General features: G+C 43.7%; 2 long non-coding RNA genes across 2 annotated transcripts; both read left to right on the top strand.

Annotated features, from left to right (window-relative positions):
• Window positions 1–3,366: 3,366 nt before the first annotated feature.
• Window positions 3,367–6,506, top strand: LOC123124697 (uncharacterized). Its single transcript, XR_006461197.1, has 6 exons — window positions 3,367–3,768; window positions 4,420–4,566; window positions 4,665–4,752; window positions 5,248–5,351; window positions 5,967–6,191; window positions 6,273–6,506. It is a non-coding gene; the product is annotated as an uncharacterized lncRNA (long non-coding RNA).
• An 11,308-nt stretch (window positions 6,507–17,814) lies between these two features.
• LOC123124696 (uncharacterized) lies at window positions 17,815–19,049 on the top strand. Its single transcript, XR_006461196.1, has 2 exons — window positions 17,815–18,118; window positions 18,798–19,049. It is a non-coding gene; the product is annotated as an uncharacterized lncRNA (long non-coding RNA).
• Window positions 19,050–20,159: the final 1,110 nt, after the last annotated feature.

Below are 20,159 nucleotides of genomic sequence, written 5' to 3'. Positions count from 1 at the left end.
GTGCAAAGAAAATGAAAACTCCCTTCGGCAACATTGAAGGGAATTTCAAGATGCACCCTTGTGCACAATATGAGATCATTTAAACAAACTATGCCATGAATGTGGCCATAAGATTGATCATTTGGCTTGAAAGCCATGAATCTTCACGCATGATAGCTCGTTTCTGAGAACTTTTTTAAAATAATTGCCGTATTACAAGTTTATTATTTTTCCTGGAAACTTGGTCACATATAATGACACAATGCGAAGGTTTTCCGATTTTTTTATTTTTTTTTGAACTTTTTATGCCCGTTTCAAAATGCGGTCAAAACGGCGGGCTTGACCGTTCCTAGCTAGTGGTTGAATCTTGGAAAAAAATTGATGTTTCTCTTATTAAATAGATACTTATGTACCTAGAAATGATTTTTGGAAAAAATAAATAGCAAACTATGAGGCAGCTAGAGTTCAAATTTGACCCGCTTCCTACTGAATCGGCAGAAATTTGTCTTTTTCACCAGAGATGGATCAAAGCTTTTGACACCCAACCATTTTGTCGATTGTGCATTAAATATGTCCTAGTATTTTAGAAAATTGATTTGGTCCAATTTTGCAACAAATATATGGTAGGTCCTTCACAAAAAAACTTATTTCGGGCACTCGCAAAATGGAAAATGAATTTTCCATGCAAAGAAAATGAAAACTCCCTTCGGCAACATTGTTTGGAATTTCAAGATGCACCCTTGTGCACAATATGAGATCATTTGAACAAACTATGCCATGAATGTGGCCATAAGATTGATCATTTGGCTTGAAAGCCATGAATCTTCACGCATGATAGCTCGTTTCTGAGAACTTTTTTAAAATAATTGCCGTATTACAAGTTTATTATTTTTCCTGGAAACTTGGTCACATATAATGACACAATGCGAAGGTTTTCCGATTTTTTTATTTTTTTTTGAACTTTTTATGCCCGTTTCAAAATGTGGTCAAAACGGCGGGCTTGACCGTTCCTAGCTAGTGGTTGAATCTTGGAAAAAAATTGATGTTTCTCTTATTAAATAGATACTTATGTACCTAGAAATGATTTTTGGAAAAAATAAATAGCAAACTATGAGGCAGCTAGAGTTCAAATTTGACCCGCTTCCTACTGAATCGGCAGAAATTTGTCTTTTTCACCAGAGATGGATCAAAGCTTTTGACACCCAACCATTTTGTCGATTGTGCATTAAATATGTCCTAGTATTTTAGAAAATTGATTTGGTCCAATTTTGCAACAAATATATGGTAGGTCCTTCACAAAAAAACTTATTTCGGGCACTCGCAAAATGGAAAATGAATTTTCCATGCAAAGAAAATGAAAACTCCCTTCGGCAACATTGTTTGGAATTTCAAGATGCACCCTTGTGCACAATATGAGATCATTTGAACAAACTATGCCATGAATGTGGCCATAAGATTGATCATTTGGCTTGAAAGCCATGAATCTTCATGCATGATAGCTCGTTTCTGAGAACACTTTTTTAAAATAATTGCCGTATTACAAGTTTATTATTTTTCCTGGAAACTTGGTCACATATAATGACACAATGCGAAGGTTTTCCAATTTTTTTGATTTTTTTTGAATTTTTTATGCCCGTTTCAAAATGCGGTCAAAACGGCGGGCTTGACCGCTCCTAGCTAGTGGTTGAATCTTGGAAATTTTTTGATGTTTCTCTGATTAAATAGATATTTATGTACCTAGAAACGATTTTTTGAAAAAATAAATGGCAAACTATGAGGCAATTACAGTTCAAATTTGACCCGCTTCCTACTGAATCAGCAGAAATTTGTCTTTTTCACCAGAGATGGATCAAAGCTTTTGACACCTGACCATTTTGTCGATTGTGCAGTAAATATGTTCTAGTATTTTAGAAAATTAATTTTGTCCAATTTTGCAACAAATATATGGTAGGTCCTTCACAAAAAGAACTCATTTCGGGCACTCGGAAAATGGAAAATGAATTTTCCGTGCAAAGAAAATGAAAACTCCCTTTGGGAACATTGTTTAGAATTTCAAGATGCACCCTTGTGCACAATATGAGATCATTTGAACAAACTATGCCATGAATGTGGCCATAAAATTGATCATTTGGCTTGAAAGTCATGAATCTTCACGCATGATAGCTCATTTCTGAGAACACTTTTTTAAAATAATTGCCGTATTAGAAGTTTATTATTTTCCTGGAAACTTGGTCACATATAATGACACAATGCGAAGGTTTCCCAATTTTTTGATTTTTTTTTTGAAAATTTTATGCCCGTTTCAAAATGCGGTCAAAACTGCGGGCTTGGACGTTCCTAGTTAGTGGTTGAATATTGGAAAACTTTTGATGTTTCTCTGATTAAATAGATACTTTTGTATCTAGAAATGTTTTTTTTGGAAAAAATAAAGAGCAAACTATGAGGCAGCTGCAGTTCAAATTTGACCCGCTTCCTACTGAATCGGCAGGAATTTGTCTTTTTCACCAGAGGTGGATCAAAACTTTTGACACTCAACCATTTTGTCAATTGTGCATTAAATATGGCCTAGTATTTTAAAAAATTCATTTGTTACAATTTTGCAACAAATATACAGTAGGTCCTTCACAAAAAAACTCGTTTTGGGCACTCAAAAAATGGAAAATGAAATTTCCGTCCAAAGAAAATGAAAACTTCCTTAGACAATATTGTTTGCCATTCCAAGATGCACCCTTGTGCATAATATTAGATCATTTGAACAAACTATGAGGCAGCTGTAGTTAAAATTTGACTCGCTTCCTAGTGAATCGACGAAAATCCCACCTAGTATGAAAGTACCTCTAGTTATTCGAAGGAACCATACTTAAACGTTGTCATAAAAAGAGAAGGGAACTTACCGCCGGGCGTCGTGGTGCTGCGTTGGAGCTCCCCGACGCTGCAATGGAGCTTCGCCGGACACCGTGGTGCTGCGTTGGAGCTCTTGGCGCGCCGTTGAGAGCCGCAATGGAGCTTCGTGGGGATGTCATCGGTGCTGCGTTGAAGTTTTTTCATGCTCAGTGCTGTCACCAATGCGCAGATCGAGCGCCTAGCTAGGCGGCTGATTTCTAGACAAAATCATCTGACTGAATCGTAGCAGCCACCTATTGTTAATTGATTGCGACCAATTTAGATGGTCATAACATCATCAAATCCTGTACTTCGTTCTGATTGGTCTACGAGCATGTCACGCGGATCAAACATTAAAGACCGTCAGATACTCTCAGATCCAACGGCCCACACCCTCTCACCCTCTCACCCACCCACCGGGAGCTCCTCTCTCCTTGTCCCGTCCTCTCTCTCCCCCGCGGGCAAACCCTAGCGCTCCCCGATCCAGACTCCTCCCCTCCCCCCGCCGCCACCCACCTCCACCACCCACCCCTCTCCTCGCCGCCACCCACCTCCCCTCCCCACCCCAGATCCTCTCCCCACTCCCAGATCCAACTTGCCACCGTAGAACGAGGAGATCGCGACCAAGATCTTCGGGACGCGGTTGTCGTCGTCGCGGACCGCTCCTCCGCTGACCCGCGCAAGTTCCCCGGTGCTAAGGTACCTCGAGGAGTTCGCGCGGCGGTTCGACCCCCTCGGGCTGGTCCGGTTCGGGACGGAGGTGGTGAGCGTCCACCGCAGCAGGGACGACGACGCGGGCTGGAGGGTGAGGCTCGCCTGCGCTGGCAGCGAGCTGGAGGAGGAAGTTTGACGCCGTGGTCGTCTGTAGTGGGCACTTCGCCGAGCCGTGTGTGGCCGCCATCACAGGTAATTACTCAGTCCGATCTATCCCCACTGATGGCTAGCACTAGCAGTAGGCAGTTGGCCAGTAGCTATTTCCGATCGATCCGATTCTTTTTGGCATCTTGCAAGGGAGGCTGGATGGGTTGTTAGCAGCAAGGATCCATAGCAGGCAGGGGAAACATTATGATTAGTAGTTGACTGATTATACTACTATTGTGTTTGGGTGCCTGATTGACTGATTGCCCACCGTTGAAAATTTTGTTTATATATATAAAAATCTTGAAGGTGCCACAAACTGCCAATAATGATGCTGATTATTCTCCAGTGAATGTGAATGAGAATGTATCGTTTGTCTAGAGATGGAGTCTGTGGAGATAGAGTTCATTAGTTTTTGGTGTATTCGTCTAGAGTTCATTTAGCAAAGTTCAGAAACGCAAACAACATCAGTTCATTAGTTACACTAAGCATTTGCCTGCCTAAGTTGTATTTAGACCAAAATTTGCTAATAGACACCCCCTTCACAGATCTGCTATTTTTTGGCGTGCACATAATATGAATGTCTTAACAGTTTCCAGCAGTTGTGTTGTTGGTGTATAGTTAGGTGCAATCTTCTGCCCTGAAATCATCATGAAATGCCTTTGTTGGAGCTCACCTATGGCCCTGTTTGTCCTGCAGGTTAGTGAGCAGCATCAGGAGGACGAGCTTCCTCACTCCGCCCCGGATCTGCGGCTGCCCCCCGCTGGCCATGGACTCCGCCCTAGGGTTTCTGCCGCCGCCGCCGGAGAGGGGAGGGGAGGAGTGTAGAAGGACCAGAGCGAGATGGTACGTGCGCTGTCCTCTCGATCCTTTTCTCGATCTGATCCATACTCGGCCTTTGTTATTAATCGTGTGGCTGATGGTCTGATGCGATGGTTTGGCAGGCCGGACGGCTCCTCGGGCAGCTCCTCGTCATGGGCAGCGCCGTTGTCGGCAGGGCCGTGGTGCAGGCCTACCGCCAGACCATCGTCAGTGAGTGCCCTTGCTGTCCAAAACTCGATGGAATTTTGTAGCTATTCCTAGAACATGTTGTAGTGTCCCTTGCTGTCAAAAACTCGGTGGTGGTGATAGGATTTGTTTTTGGCTTGATGGGCATAGTCTGCACTCTGGAATGCTACACCATTGAAGTGTAAAGGAATTGTGCAAAAAAAATTGTTGTCTTCCATTTTACCGGTGTCTATTCTTGTCATGTATAATTGTCATTTAGTACTGAAGGATGCAGGCAGGGAATTCTATTGTTTGATTAAATGAATCAAAACCTGAAGGAGATCTAGATTAACAGTAGAATCACATAGTTGTAATTACCCGAGAAATTTTAACAGAAGCTCACTGTTATGTCCTCCATCGGGCGATCTTGTTTGTTATCGCAGTAGAATTTGGTGTGTTTGAATAAAATGGCGCTTTGATAGTCCTGTATCGTCGGAATGTCGGTCAATCTCTGATCCACTGTGCGACCACACTGTGCAGGATATGCAGGGAGGTCGGCCCTTGTCCAGGGGAAGATGAGCACCATGACGGTGAAAGACAACCTCTTGGCGGCTGGTGGTTTCCATGGGGAGCTGATCTGCAATGTAAGGAGGCCGGAGTAGGCACATAGTGCACACACAAAGCATTTTTTCTGCCTGAGAACATGTAGAAATGTAGATCTGTAGCTTGACACTTAGGTATTTATTACTTTGTTAGTACCTTGGCAATGAATTCTAGCAACGAAGCCTCTTCATTTCGAGCAGCGATAGCCTGATTGGTAAACTAGTGCTTTCTGTGTGCTAGTACCTCACAATGTCATCCTTGTATATGCACAGATGAAATTATTCACCCCACCATTGTCACTGTTTCCTAATCGAGTACAACAAACCTCCTATGGTTTTTTGTGCAAAATAAGTGTGAAACATTGTAGTGCTGACCCAACACGTACCTAGCATTTTTGATGTGTATTTCCTTTGATTCCCCAGGCTTAACCTGCAAGCTATAATAACTGTGAATAGGTCTGTGGGAAATTGGGCATATTGGGTTGGTAAATATAGAATTGTAGAGATGTAGAACTAAAGCGTGGTACTTAGCCATTTAAGTTGTTGGTACTTGGTAGTACCTACACAGTGAAGTCTAGTTGATTCAGGAAAACTTGACTTCAGATTTTCTTTCTTATGATTTACTGATGAAACCTTGATTCTTGAATCTTGATGTAGGTATCCCACCGCTGACCCATATCCAGATCAGCTGCGTCGCCGGTTCTGCCATCTCCGACCGCACTCCCCCGTCTGCGCCGTCGAGCCGAGCCTGCTCACCTCCTTCTTGATGGTCGCGCGCCGGGAGAGCCCTCTACCGGTAGCGACGCAGCCGTGTCTGGTGCCGTACAAGGGATGCCGGCGCAGGATGCTGTCGTCGTCCGTTCCTAACGCCGCTGAGTTGAGGTACTTGAGATTTCTCTCCCCACTACACTGTCTCACCCATTCCCCTTCACAAATTTCCTCACAATCAAATCGATGTTGCAGCTGCAGGTGTTCCTTGATGCTACATATGTCAGTTTCTTTTGGTAAACTTGAAACTGACATCAAAATCAATTCCTTTATAGAGTGCGTTGCTTGTATCTATGTAGCGACCATACCTTAAACAGTTTGATCTACCGTGCACCAGTGTCATCCCTGGATCAGTAATGCTGACACGCACAGTACTTGGAGGATTTATAACAGAGTACCAATCACACACTTATTACATCGAGTACCTCAAGAGAGAAATAAGTATGAAAAATATGGCTTAAGGCCATCTAAAACGATAACAGCGGAAGACTTGGAAGATAAGTGAGTCCATCAACTCCAACGGCATCACTGAGTATAAGACCACGACCTAAGGCACCTTACTCGTCGTCTGAAAAGTCTGCAACATGAAACGTTGCAGCCCGAAAACGGGTCAGCACATGGAATATGCTGGCAATGTAACACATAGAGAATAATGAACAAAATAATGCTATACTACATGCATATATGGCTGGTAGAAAGCTCTATGGTTATAGTTTTGCGAAAAGCCAATTTTTCCCTACTGCAAAGGAATAAATTTTATTTAACTATCATGGTGGTTGTTAAACATTGAGAATGGTTGACAGCATTCTCAATCCCAAATAAGTATCATCATCAAAACCCAACAAAATTAATTAAAGTAACATGATGAGATTCACATGATAATCCAGATACTAGATACTCAAGATGTTCATAACCGGGGACACGGCTAACCATGATTAGTTTATACACTCTGCAGAGGTTTGTGCACTTTTCCCCACAAGACTCGATCTCCTCCGTTAGATTTCTCGCACTACATGGTGTTTGAGAAACGGATGACCGAGACACAGTCTTTCAGAAGTGTTTGCACCTTACGAATGGGTAGACAGTACCACCTACATCCCCTACATCTGCTAGTCTACCACTGTAAGAGTTCACACGACCTACTCAACTATGCTAGAGCCCATAATAGCTTGTGGCTGCACACGGAAGTTTCTAGCATGAATAATCTCATGATCCCTTTGAGCCTGGGTGGCGGTCCAAAGAAAAACAGGCAATCCTGGAATACCCAGGTACCTCAATCCACCCAGATGTGTGTTTTAGTTGCCACCTTAAGTTTAACCATTAATTAACAATCTCACATCTGTCATGGTAACACTCAAACCCAATCCACGTCTACTAGCATAGCATAACGATATAAGCAAACGTAGAAGTAACTCCCAAGGGTTTGATAATAAACAGGGCAATAGGTACTACCTCATCTACTTCCCAGAACCCACAATTTAATTAGATCCTAATCATGCAATGTTTGAGGGTTGATCTAATGCAATAAAACTGGGTAGTAAAAGAAGTATGATCAAAGTGTTACTTGCCTTGCTGATGATCCGTGAAACCTAGAGATTCGAAGTAGCAAGCGGCGCACTCCGGGTACTCTATCGCAAACAAACAAGCATACAGTAAGCACTCAACTAATGCACAAGTAAAACTCAAATAAAAGATCTAACCAGAAAGTTCAACTTAAGAACTCCGGTTTGCAAAAAGAATCAAATCAAACGAAGCAACGAAAGTCAAACGGCGAAAGAAACAGGCTTCGTTTACTAATCTGGATCTAGGTCAAATTTTACAGTAGCAAAAACTTGTTTGAGTTGGTTAAACGGAAAGAGAATTTCGATACGAAACTCTAGGCGCTTGAATCGCCGGATTCCGATAAACGAGCGAAAAGTTAAACTAAAACGAAAAACAGATCGGAAATTGCGATCGGAAAAATCGCGGAAAATCCGACGAAAAAGAAAACTGATGAACAGTTAATCGAACGGACGCTCGTTAACAACAATTAAACGGTGAACAAGTTCGTTAAAACGAACGGACCGGCGAACGTTCACTAACTAACTAAACCAAAAAAATAACCTTGGGTTTCAAAATAAACCGAATCGGTTTTCCGGCGAAAACCGGCGCGGCGGCTACCTCGGTCCGGCGGGATTCCGGCGGGGTCGGGCGGGGCTCCGGCGGGCTTCGGGAGAGGGCGGCGAGGGGCGGGTCAGGCGGCGGGGTTCGGCGTCGGGGCGGCGGCTTCCCGCGGCGGCGGCGTCGAGCTTCTCCGGCGGCTCGGTCGGGGCTTCGGGCGGCGGCGGCTCCGGTCGGGGTGGCGGGGAACGGGGCGGCGGCGACGGTATATATAGGTGGGGGGGAGGTGGCTTGGGGGAGGGGGCGACCTCGGGGAGGAGTCCCGGTCAGACTCGGATCCGGCGGCGGCGGCGTCCTCGCAGACTCCAGGTGGGAGACGGCGACGCGGGCATGGGCCGGCCTGGCTCGGCTGGGCCTCGGCCCAGTCGGGCGCGGGATCTCTTTTTTTTAAATAATTCCGCCGAAACTAAAAAAATCCTAGAAAAATAAATAAAAATCTAAAAATGCCAGAATAAATTTTCACCGTCTAATTAAAATAATTAGAACGAGATGAACATTTTCTTGGCCCTAAAATTGCATTTTTGAAAACGTGCAATTTTTCTAATGCAAATAAAATTGCAAATAAATTCGGTAAAATCAAATATTTGATTTTTAATATTTTTCCTCCAATATTTCAATTATTTTAGAGAAGTCATATTTTCTCCTCTCATATATTTTAATATGAAATATTTTTCGGAGTGAAAAATAATTAAAACCAAAAATCCTCGTTTCATTATTTGATAAAAATCAAATATGAAAACCGGGAAAATCCCCAACTCTCTCCGAGGGTCCTTGAGTTGCTTAGGATTTCGAGGATTTGCCAAAATGCAATAAAATATGCTATGCAATGATGATCTAATGTATAACATTCCAAATTGAAAATTTGGGATGTTACAAACCTACCCCCTTAAGAGGAATCTCGCCCTCGAGATTCGGGTTGGCTAGAAAATAGGTGAGAGTGGTCCTTCCGTAGATCTTCCTCTCGCTCCCAGGTGGCTTCGTCCTCGGTATGGTGACTCCACTGAACTTTGCAAAACTTGATAACCTTGCTGCGGGTGACTCGGCTGGCATACTCAAGAATCTTAACTGGTTTCTCCTCATAGGTCAAGTCACTATCCAGCTGAATCGCTTCCAATGGCACCGTATCTCTCAGTGGTATCTCAGCCATCTCTGCGTGGCACTTCTTCAACTGGGAAACGTGAAATACATCATGAACTCCTGACAATCCTTCAGGCAATTCCAGCTTGTAAGCAACTTCTCCCATACGCTCCAAAACTTTGTATGGTCCTACAAAACGTGGCGCTAACTTTCCCTTAACTCCAAAGCGCTTAACTCCTCGAAGTGGTGATACTCGTAGGTAAACTCTGTCTCCGACTTCGTAAACTGTCTCCTTGCGTTTAGAATCCGCATAACTCTTCTGCCTGGATGGGCTACCTTGAGCTATCGCGAATCAACTTCACCTTCTGTTCAGACTCTTTAATCAAATCTGGTCCAAACAACTGGCGGTCTCCAACTTCGTCCCATAACAATGGTGTTCTACACCTCCTTCCGTACAAAGCTTCGAAAGGGGCCATCTTCAAACTGGATTGATAACTGTTGTTGTAAGAAAACTCTGCATACGGCAAATTGTCGTCCCAACTAGATCCATAATCTAGCGCACAAGCTCTCAGCATATCTTCCAAAATCTGATTGACTCTCTCGGTCTGTCCGTCTGTCTGTGGGTGAAAGGCTGTACTGAACTCTAGCCTGGTACCCAAAGTTTCATGTAACTGATTCCAAAACTTTGAAGTAAACTGGGTTCCTCTATCTGATACAATGGTCCTCGGAACTCCATGCAGACATACGATCCTGGTCATGTATATCTTTGCCAACTTAGCACTGCTGTAAGTGGTCTTCACTGGGATGAAATGAGCTACTTTCGTTAAACGATCGACTACAACCCATATTGAGTCATAGCCTGAACGAGTCCTTGGCAATCCAGTGATAAAATCCATTCCTAACTTGTCCCACTTCCATTCGGGTATCGGCAATGGCTGTAACAGTCCTGCTGGCTTCTGATGCTCTGCCTTCACTCTCTGACATACATCACAAACTGCTACATACTCCGCAATATCTTTCTTCATTCCGGTCCACCAGAAAGTATCCTTCAAATCCAAATACATCTTGGTATTTCCTGGGTGAATCGAATACGGTGAATCATGGGCCTCTTGCAGAATCAACTTCCTAATCTCGGGGTCGTTAGGCACATAAACGCGGTCCTCAAACCATAAGGTATCGTGCTCGTCCTCACGAAATCCCTTGGCCTTTCCTTTGCTCATGTTCTCCTTTATCTTGGCAATCTCCTTGTCAGTCTTCTGAGCTTCCCTGATCTTATCCATCAGAGTAGACTGAATTTCTAATGCTGCTACATAGCCTCTCGGAACTATCTCCAAACATAGCTCGCGAAGATCCTCGGCTAATTCTTTCGGTAACTCTCCGGTCATGAGTGTGTTGACATGGCTCTTGCGGCTCAACGCGTCTGCTACTACGTTAGCCTTTCCGGGGTGATAATGCAATCTCATATCATAATCCTTTATGAGCTCCAACCATCTCCTTTGCCTGAGATTCAACTCCTTCTGCGTGAAGATGTATTTCAAACTCTTGTGATCCGTGTACACCTCACAGTGGTTTCCGATGAGAAAATGTCTCCATGTCTTTAGCGCATGTACTACGGCTGCTAACTCCAAATCATGCGTAGCGTAATTCAGCTCATGGGGCTTAAGCTGTCGTGAGGCATATGAAACAACTCTTCCTTCCTGCATCAGCACTGCTCCAAGTCCTCGACGTGAAGCGTCGCAGTAAACTTCATAATCCTTGCGCTGATCTGGCAAAATCAACACTGGTGATGTAACCAAACGTTTCTTCAATTCCTGAAAACTAGCTTCACATTCCTCAGTCCAATTGAACTTGGTGTCTTTCTTCAACAGCTCCGTCATGGGTTTTGCAATCTTCGAGAAATTCTCAATGAATCTCCGGTAGTATCCTGCGAGTCCAAGAAAACTCCGGATTTCTCCAACTGACGTGGGTGATTCCCAGCTTGTTACTGTGTCAACTTTGGTGGGGTCTACTGCTATTCCTTCTCCGGATATAACGTGTCCGAGGAATCCAACTTCCTTCAGCCAAAACTCACATTTGCTGAACTTGGCGTATAACTGATGTTCTCTGAGCTTCTCAAGTACCAAACGCAAATGCTCCTTATGCTCCTCTTCGTTCTTTGAGTAGACCAAAATGTCATCAATGAACACTACGACGAACTTATCCAAAAACTCCATAAACACTTTGTTCATCAGGTTCATGAAATAGGCAGGGGCGTTAGTCAGACCAAATGACATAACGGTATACTCATATAGCCCATACCTGGTGGTAAAAGCCGTCTTAGGTATATCCTGCTCTCGAATCTTCAACTGATGGTATCCCGATCGCAGATCGATCTTGGAAAATACCTTAGCTCCTTGCAATCGGTCAAACAAATCATTGATCATCGGCAGTGGGTACTTGTTCTTGATGGTCACTTCATTCAGTCCTCGATAATCAACAACCATCCTTAACGATCCATCCTTCTTCTCCACTAGAAGCACTGGCGATCCCCAAGGTGAAGAACTTGGGCGAATATAGCCTTTATCCAGTAACTCCTTAATCTGCTTCTTAATCTCCTCCAAATCTTTTGCGGGCATTCTGTACGGTCTCTTAGATATTGGCCCTGTGCCTGGCAAAAGCTCAATCAAAAACTCAATGTCTCTATCCGGTGGCATGCCTGGCAACTCTTCTGGAAATACATCCGGGTAATCCTTCACCACTGGTACTTCCTCCTGTACAACTCCTGATAAGGAATTTACTTGAGTCCTCTTCGGCACATGCCGGGATACATACTTAATCCTTCTTCCTTCTGGGGTGGTAAGCAAAATCGACTTACTGGCGCACTCAATGTTCCCTCCATACTTCGATAACCAATCCATGCCTAATATCACATCCAATCCTTGCGATTCCAGTACTATTAGGTCCGAGGGAAACACGTAGTTACCAATCCTTAATGGTAACCGATCACACCATAAACTAGCCATATACTCTGCTCCTGGCGAGGTTACTAACATGGGTGACCTAAGGGCTTGGGTTGGCAGTTTATACTTATCCACAAATCCCCTTGATATGTATGAATGCGATGCACCAGTATCAAAAAGAACGAGTGCAGTAAATGACTTAACCAAAAACTTACCTATTACTGCATCTGGCTGAGCTTCAACCTCCTCCACGCTAACATGGTTCACATGTCCTTTGTTGAAAGGGTTCGGCTTCTTCCCAGAGCTTCCATTGCCATTTCCATTTTTAGCTTCGGGACATTCATTAGCATAATGCCCAGTCTTCTGGCACTTGTAGCAAGTGACTTGGCTCAGATCTCTCTTAACTGGGGTAGATGGGTTATTACGGTTCTGTCCGTTGCTTCCTCCATTCCCATTACCATTCTTGGGTCCACTATGGTTGTGCGAACCTCCTGCTCCATGGGTATGCTGAAAAGATCCTCCCGAATTTGGGGTAAAACGTGACTTCTGATGAGCTCCAGAATTGTACTTCCCTTGTCCATACTTCCTCTTGCGGCTTTCAATCTGCTGCTGCTTCCCTTCAATCATGAGAGCTCTATCTACCAACTCCTGGTAGTTGTTGAAGGTTGCTACCATCAACTGCATACTCAGCTCATCATTCAGTCCTTCCAGAAACTTCTCCTGCTTGGCTGCATCTGTAGCAACGTCATCTGGAGCATAACGTGCTAACTTACTAAAGTCCTCCACATACTGGCCTACGGTGCGTCCTCCTTGGCGTAGGTTGCGAAACTCACGCTTCTTCATAGCCATAGCTCCTGCTGAAACATGGGCAGTACGGAAAGCTTGCTGAAACTGGTCCCATGTGACAGTGTCAATAGGGTGTGTGGCTGTGTAATTCTCCCACCATGATGCTGCGGGTCCATCAAGCTGATGTGCGGCAAAACGCACTCTCTCCGCATCTGTGCATCCTGCAGTGGTCAACTCCCTTCCAACTTTGCGGAGCCAATCATCTGCAACAATCGGCTCGGTGCTGCTGGAAAACACCGGCGGATTCAGTCTCAAGAAACGGGTTAAGTGATCAACAGGGGGTGGTGGTGGGTTGTTGTTGTTGTTGTTGCCTTGGTTCTGTACTAACACTTGCATCAGGGCATTCTGCTGCTGAATCAACTGAGTGATCTCCGGTGGGAAAACAAATCCGGTGTCGCGTCTCGGAGGCATCTGATAGGTTTAGAAAAGATGAGAATTTAGAATAGAATGAGGTCTAGAGAGAAAACACTACCCATATGCTCATGAGACAAACACAATCAATATCACTCAATCAATTCAAACAAGGCATACAATCGATCTAACTATCGTTACAAAGTGCTCGGACTATACTATATACATGGGGGAATACTACTACTGATTATGGTGGTCTACTAGAAATTTTGTTCGGTCGAAGACTCCATGATATCTGCTCCAGCTTCATCAACAAAATCATCTTCACTGGGGTCCGAGTCGGTGTCGTCGATGATGATGTAGTTATCCGGGCAAGCGCAATCATCATCTTCTCCTCCTGGTGCTGGGTCTCCCATGAATACTCCGATCTTCTTTATCAGGTCGTCATTCTTCTCCACCAGTGCGACGATTTCCTCCATATAATCCTCGCGTGTAGCCTTGAGTTCTTCCTCCAACTCCGTGATCTTGGTCAATGCCTTCTTCAGATCTATCATGTCTGCGCACATCTGGTTCTCCTGGCGACGAATGTGTTGGTTTTGCTCCTGGATGAAAGCTGCAATTGATCCATCCTTCTTGGTGCTGATCATCTCCCATTGCTCATCTCGGCGTCCACAAATCTGATAAATAGTATCCTTAAGCTCCCTGTGGTAGACTTCTCCAATGCGTCCCATAGTGATGTGGGCTGCCATGCTCTTCCCTAAACTCCAGGTTGGTGCATCAAAGGAAAACTCTATAGGCTCAGTGACTGGCGTAAACGTCCTTCCTGGAACTTGAACTTGAATCTTCCAGCGCTCCTCTTCTGGTAGTGTGGCGTTGTAGGTCCCGGTGAAGCTTGGTATTCCGATGTTCAGGTACTTAGTGACTTCCTTCAAGTGTCGTCCAAAAGGTGTATCTTCATCCGGTTGCATGAACTTGTTCCTTGCATCCGCCATTCCTAAAAGAGTAGAAAATGGAGAGGAGTCAGAAATGAGAAGAGAGTAGTGTTCTAGGGTTTAAGCTTAGTGGTCGTGTCCTACAGTCAGCGTGTGCTCTGATACCACCTTGTAGCGACCAGACCTCAAACAGTCTGATCTACCGTGCACCAGTGTCATCCCTGGATCAGTAATGCTGACACGCACAGTACTTGGAGGATTTATAACAGAGTAGCAATCACACACTTATTACATCGAGTATCTCAAGAGAGAAATAAGTATGACAAATATGGCTTAAGGCCATCTAAAACGATAACAGCGGAAGACTTGGAAGATAAGTGAGTCCATCAACTCCAACGGCATCACTGAGTATAAGACCACGACCTAAGGCACCTTACTCGTCGTCTGAAAAGTCTGCAACATGAAACGTTGCAGCCCGAAAACGGGTCAGCACATGGAATATGCTGGCAATGTAACACATAGAGAGTAATGAACAGAATAATGCTATACTACATGCATATATGGCTGGTAGAAGGCTCTATGGTTACAGTTTTGCGAAAAGCCAATTTTTCCCTACTGCAAAGGAATAAATTTTATTTAACTATCATGGTGGTTGTTAAACATTGAGAATGGTTGACAGCATTCTCAATCCCAATTAAGTATCATCATCAAAACCCAACAAAATTAATTAAAGTAACATGATGAGATTCACATGATAATCCAGATACTAGATACTCAAGGTGTCCATAACCGGGGACACGGCTAACCATGATTAGTTTATACACTCTGCAGAGGTTTGTGCACTTTTCCCCACAAGACTCGATCTCCTCCGTTAGATTTCTCGCACTACATGGTGTTTGAGAAACGGATGACCGAGACACAGTCTTTCAGAAGTGTTTGCACCTTACGAATGGGTAGACAGTACCACCTACATCCCCTACATCTGCTAGTCTACCACTGTAAGAGTTCACACGACCTACTCAACTATGCTAGAGCCCATAATAGCTTGTGGCTGCACACGGAAGTTTCTAGCATGAATAATCTCATGATCCCTTTGAGCCTGGGTGGCGGTCCAAAGAAAAACAGGCAATCCTGGAATACCCAGGTACCTCAATCCACCCAGATGTGTGTTTTAGTTGCCACCTTAAGTTTAACCATTAATTAACAATCTCACATCTGTCATGGTAACACTCAAACCCAATCCACGTCTACTAGCATAGCATAACGATATAAGCAAACGTAGAAGTAACTCCCAAGGGTTTGATAATAAACAGGGCAATAGGTACTACCTCATCTACTTCCCAGAACCCACAATTTAATTAGATCCTAATCATGCAATGTTTGAGGGTTGATCTAATGCAATAAAACTGGGTAGTAAAAGAGGTATGATCAAAGTGTTACTTGCCTTGCTGATGATCCGTGAAACCTAGAGATTCGAAGTAGCAAGCGGCACACTCCGGGTACTCTATCGCAAACAAACAAGCATACAGTAAGCACTCAACTAATGCACAAGTAAAACTCAAATAAAAGATCTAACCAGAAAGTTCAACTTAAGAACTCCGGTTTGCAAAAAGAATCAAATCAAACGAAGCAACGAAAGTCAAACGGCGAAAGAAACAAGCTTCGTTTACTAATCTGGATCTAAGTCAAATTTTACAGTAGCAAAAACTTGTTTGAGTTGGTTAAATGGAAAGAAAATTTCGAGACGAAACTCTAGGCGCTTGAATCGCCTGATTCCGATAAACGAGCGAAAAGTTAAACTAAAACGAAAAACAGATCGGAAATCGCGATCGGGAAAAATCGCGGAAAATCCGACGAAAAAGAAAACTGACGAACAGTTAATCGAACGGACGTTCGTTAACAGCAACTAATTGGTGTACACGTTCGTTAAAACAAACGGACCGGCGAACGTTCACTAACTAACTAAACCAAAAAAACCGATCTATAAAAAAATAAACCTAGGGTTTCAAAATAAACCGAATCGGTTTTCCGGCGAAAACTGGCGCGGCAGCTACGTCGGTCCGGCGGGGTCGGGCGGGGCTCCGGCGGGCTTCGGGAGAGGGCGGCGAGGGGCGGGTGAGGCGGCGGGGTCGATGGGGCGTCGGGCGGCGGGGTTCGGCGTCGGGGCGGCGGCTTCCCGCGGCGGCGGCGTCGAGCTTCTCCGGCGGCTCGGTCGGGGCTTCGGGCGGCGGCGGCTCCGGTCGGGGTGGCGGGGAACGGGGCAGCGGCGGCGGTATATATAGGTGGGGGGAGGTGGCTTGGGGGAGGGGGCGACCTCGGGGAGGAGTCCCGGTCGGTCTCGCATCCGGCGGCGGCGGCGTCCTCGCGGACTCCAGGTGGGAGACAGCGACGCGGGCATGGGCCGGCCTGGCTCGGCTGGGCCTCGGCCCAGTCGGGCGCGGGATCTCTTTTTTTAGATAACTCCGCCGAAACTAAAAAAATCCTAGAAAAATAAATAAAAATCTAAAAATGCCAAAATAAATTTTCACCGTCTAATTAAAATAATTAGAACGAGATGAACATTTTCTTGGCCCTAAAATGCAATTTTGAAAACGTGTACTTTTTCTAATGCAAATAAAATTGCAAATAAAAATCCGATAAAATCAAATATTTGATTTTTAATATTTTTCCTCCAATATTTCAATTATTTTAGAGAAGTCATATTTTCTCCTCTCATATATTTTAATATGAAATATTTGTCGGAGAGAAAAATAATTAAAACCAAAAATCCTCGTTTCATTATTTGATAAAAATCAAATATGAAAACCGGGAAAAATCCCCAACTCTCTCCTAGGGTCCTTGAGTTGCTTAGGATTTCAAGGATTGCGAGCGAGAAAGCAATAAAATATGATATGCATGATGATCTAATGTATAACATTCCAAATTGAAAATTTGGGATGTTACAATCTACTAGCTGGTTCTGTTGCTTACTGCTTGTTGACTCTGGTTAAGTACTAGTGGTATTGCTGCTGGCTAGATGGGAATTGCTGAATGATTGCCAAAGCCCTGTTAGTTCTTTGGTTGTAACAACTAAATTTGTGTTTTTCTTTTGGTAAACTGACATATCAAAAGTAGTGATTCATTTCAGCTGTGATCTGTGCCATGTGATTGTGCTTTTGTAGCAATGTAATTTTGCAGAATCCACTTGATTCTGGTGCAGAATTCAATGTTGTCCAATCGCCTGGGCTTATTTCCTGTTGTGGTTATCGTCAATAAGAGCAACCCAATGGTTTGCTTGCCATGTCTGGTTCTTATTTTGGTAGTAGTTTGCTTTGCTTATCCAGTAGTATCAGTCAATTGGCCGGCCTGGAGCAGCTTGGTGTTTTACATGATGGTGTTAACTGTGAAAATGCAAGTGTGAGAAAATTAGACCAACTGTCCATTTCTTGCCTGAATGCATTATTTAAACGAGATGATGTGCTAGAGACATGCTACTATATTGCCTTGCTATAAACAAGATGGTGTTTACTGTATTGTCTTTCATGCACATTTGGTGTATTATCTTCTGACCTTCAAGAACTATCTTCACTGTCTCTCCCCGCTGCATTGTCTCACTCGTTCTCCTTCTATTTACTCTGGGCAGGCATGATGTACATCTGGTGGTCGTCAAGTCAAGGAACCTCCTCTTCTTGCTGCGGCAGTCCTCCTCCCGCTGCTCTGCTCTGCTCAACAGCTAGCGTCCATGGCTAAAACAAAGGTAAGACTCTAGCCGGTCAGTGTGTTGAGCCATGGTGGTCTGTTTGTGGGGGTCATCAACATTGGTATAGGTTAGCATGTGCCCTTCAATCAGTGCACGGTGATGAAACACTTCATTTGATGATGACGACTGGTTCCAGATCTGCACCTCTTGTTTGTTAATTTGGCTCATGTATGTTGTCGTGTCTGCGAAAGATGCAACCTGAGTGCTTTTCTTGTCCTTAAGTTTAATAAACGAGGAACAACATTCAGATCGTGCTCCATGGCGTCATCAGCTGTTGTGTTTGTAATGTTTGAGTCTGCTCCATCATCGATCTGTAGGCCTACTTGACAGTCATAAAGTTGCATTATTTAGCCACTGGTAGGGTAGGATATGCCCCAATGTGGTCAGTACAGGAACCAGGGTCCCCTAATTGCTAGCAAAACTTGTGTAATGAGCTCTTGTTACCTTCTACTGATTTTTAGTCTTGTTTTTTTAGTACTTCTGTATTGGTATTCAGAAATAAAATTCATATGTTTCTGTATATGTTCTTTTAGATAAGTATGTCAATACATAACTAGTAATGTAAATGGTGTGACACAGTTCTTAATAAAAATGCAAATAACTTGTCAATGTCAATCTCATGTATCAGGGTCCTGTTCTTGTAAACCTTATGTAAAGCTAAAATTCTTGTGTGCAGGGCGACTAGTGATGCGGCACAGCAAGCAGTAGCAGGCACCCGAAGCAGCAGCAGCAGGGGGAGGGGGTCTCTCGAACGTCGCTACTGTCACTGATTGATGATGGATGATCTCTCTCCCTCTCTTGCAAGCGTCTATAAATGCTGGTAGAAATAGAAATGGTAGCTATAGTCCCATGTTGTTGTAGTCCCATGTAGTTCCTTTTCTCGGACTGCCATTTGTTGCTTCATTTCTATGTTAATTCAGTCTCTGTCAAATGTATCCACTATCTATTATCGTGGCTGTGTAATGAATCCTTTTGTGTTGAAAGAAATAAAATGGTTTGGATACATTTGTACATGTTGAGATGTCAAGCTTCTAAATGTATGTTGTGGAGGCCCAAAATAGATTGGACTGTAAAAGGGCCGAGGCCCAAAAAAGAAATGAATTATAGAAGGCAATATCCTAGAAAATAAAATGGGCCAGGCCCATGTAGCTAGTGAAAATTAACAAGAAAAAAATACATTAAATGGGCTAAATTGTTGGGCTCGGCCCATATAGACATCTAATCGGACCGGGCTGAATCTTATCAACGACCTTTTCAATTGGTCGCAATTTCGCCACATCAGATTGCCACGTCGGATCCGACGTGGCCTGGGCAGAGAGGTAGCGACCAAAACAGAAGGTCATAGAATCAATGACCTTTTGTTTTGGTCGTGGAATTCTACGACCTTCTCACAGAGAAGGTCGTTAATTTCTGTTTACGACTGCCAGCTTTTGACAATCTGTTTTTGGTCAAAAAAAGGTCGCAAATGAAAATCAATGACCTTTCAGTGACCAATAGTGAGGGTCGCAAGTTGACATATTTCTTGTAGTGAAGCCCCTATCTTTTTCTGTGTCCGATTAAAACTTTGAACCCATAAATATCACATGAGTGTTAGCAATTGTGAAAGATTAAATGATAGTTGAGTCTGTGGAGTTTGCTGAATCAAAGCTCTTACATAGACCCTTCCCGAAAATAAGATGAATTGCAATTGTGTGATGACTAAGAACACGGTTTGTTAGTTTTCAAGAACGTTTATGATCTATACTTTAACATGTGAATAACTTGTTACTTGATCATGAGAAGTTTCATGAGTTGAGCTACTGTTATGATATATAATGATGCTAGTAAAAGTGATTGGAACTATCATTGATCAAACTTATGCACTTGCTAGCATTCACACTTCATAAATTATTTCTTTTATCATTTACCTACTCGAGGACGAGCAGGAATTAAGCTTGGGGATGCTGATACGTCTCCAACGTATCTATAATTTATGAAGTATTCATGCCATGTTTACAATAGTTTTATATGATTTTGGTATGATTTGACTAGAACTAAC

This window comes from Triticum aestivum, chromosome 5D (genome assembly GCF_018294505.1).
Source record: "Triticum aestivum cultivar Chinese Spring chromosome 5D, IWGSC CS RefSeq v2.1, whole genome shotgun sequence".
Taxonomy (NCBI): domain Eukaryota; kingdom Viridiplantae; phylum Streptophyta; class Magnoliopsida; order Poales; family Poaceae; genus Triticum; species Triticum aestivum.
This window is presented reverse-complemented; position numbering and strand designations above follow the sequence as displayed.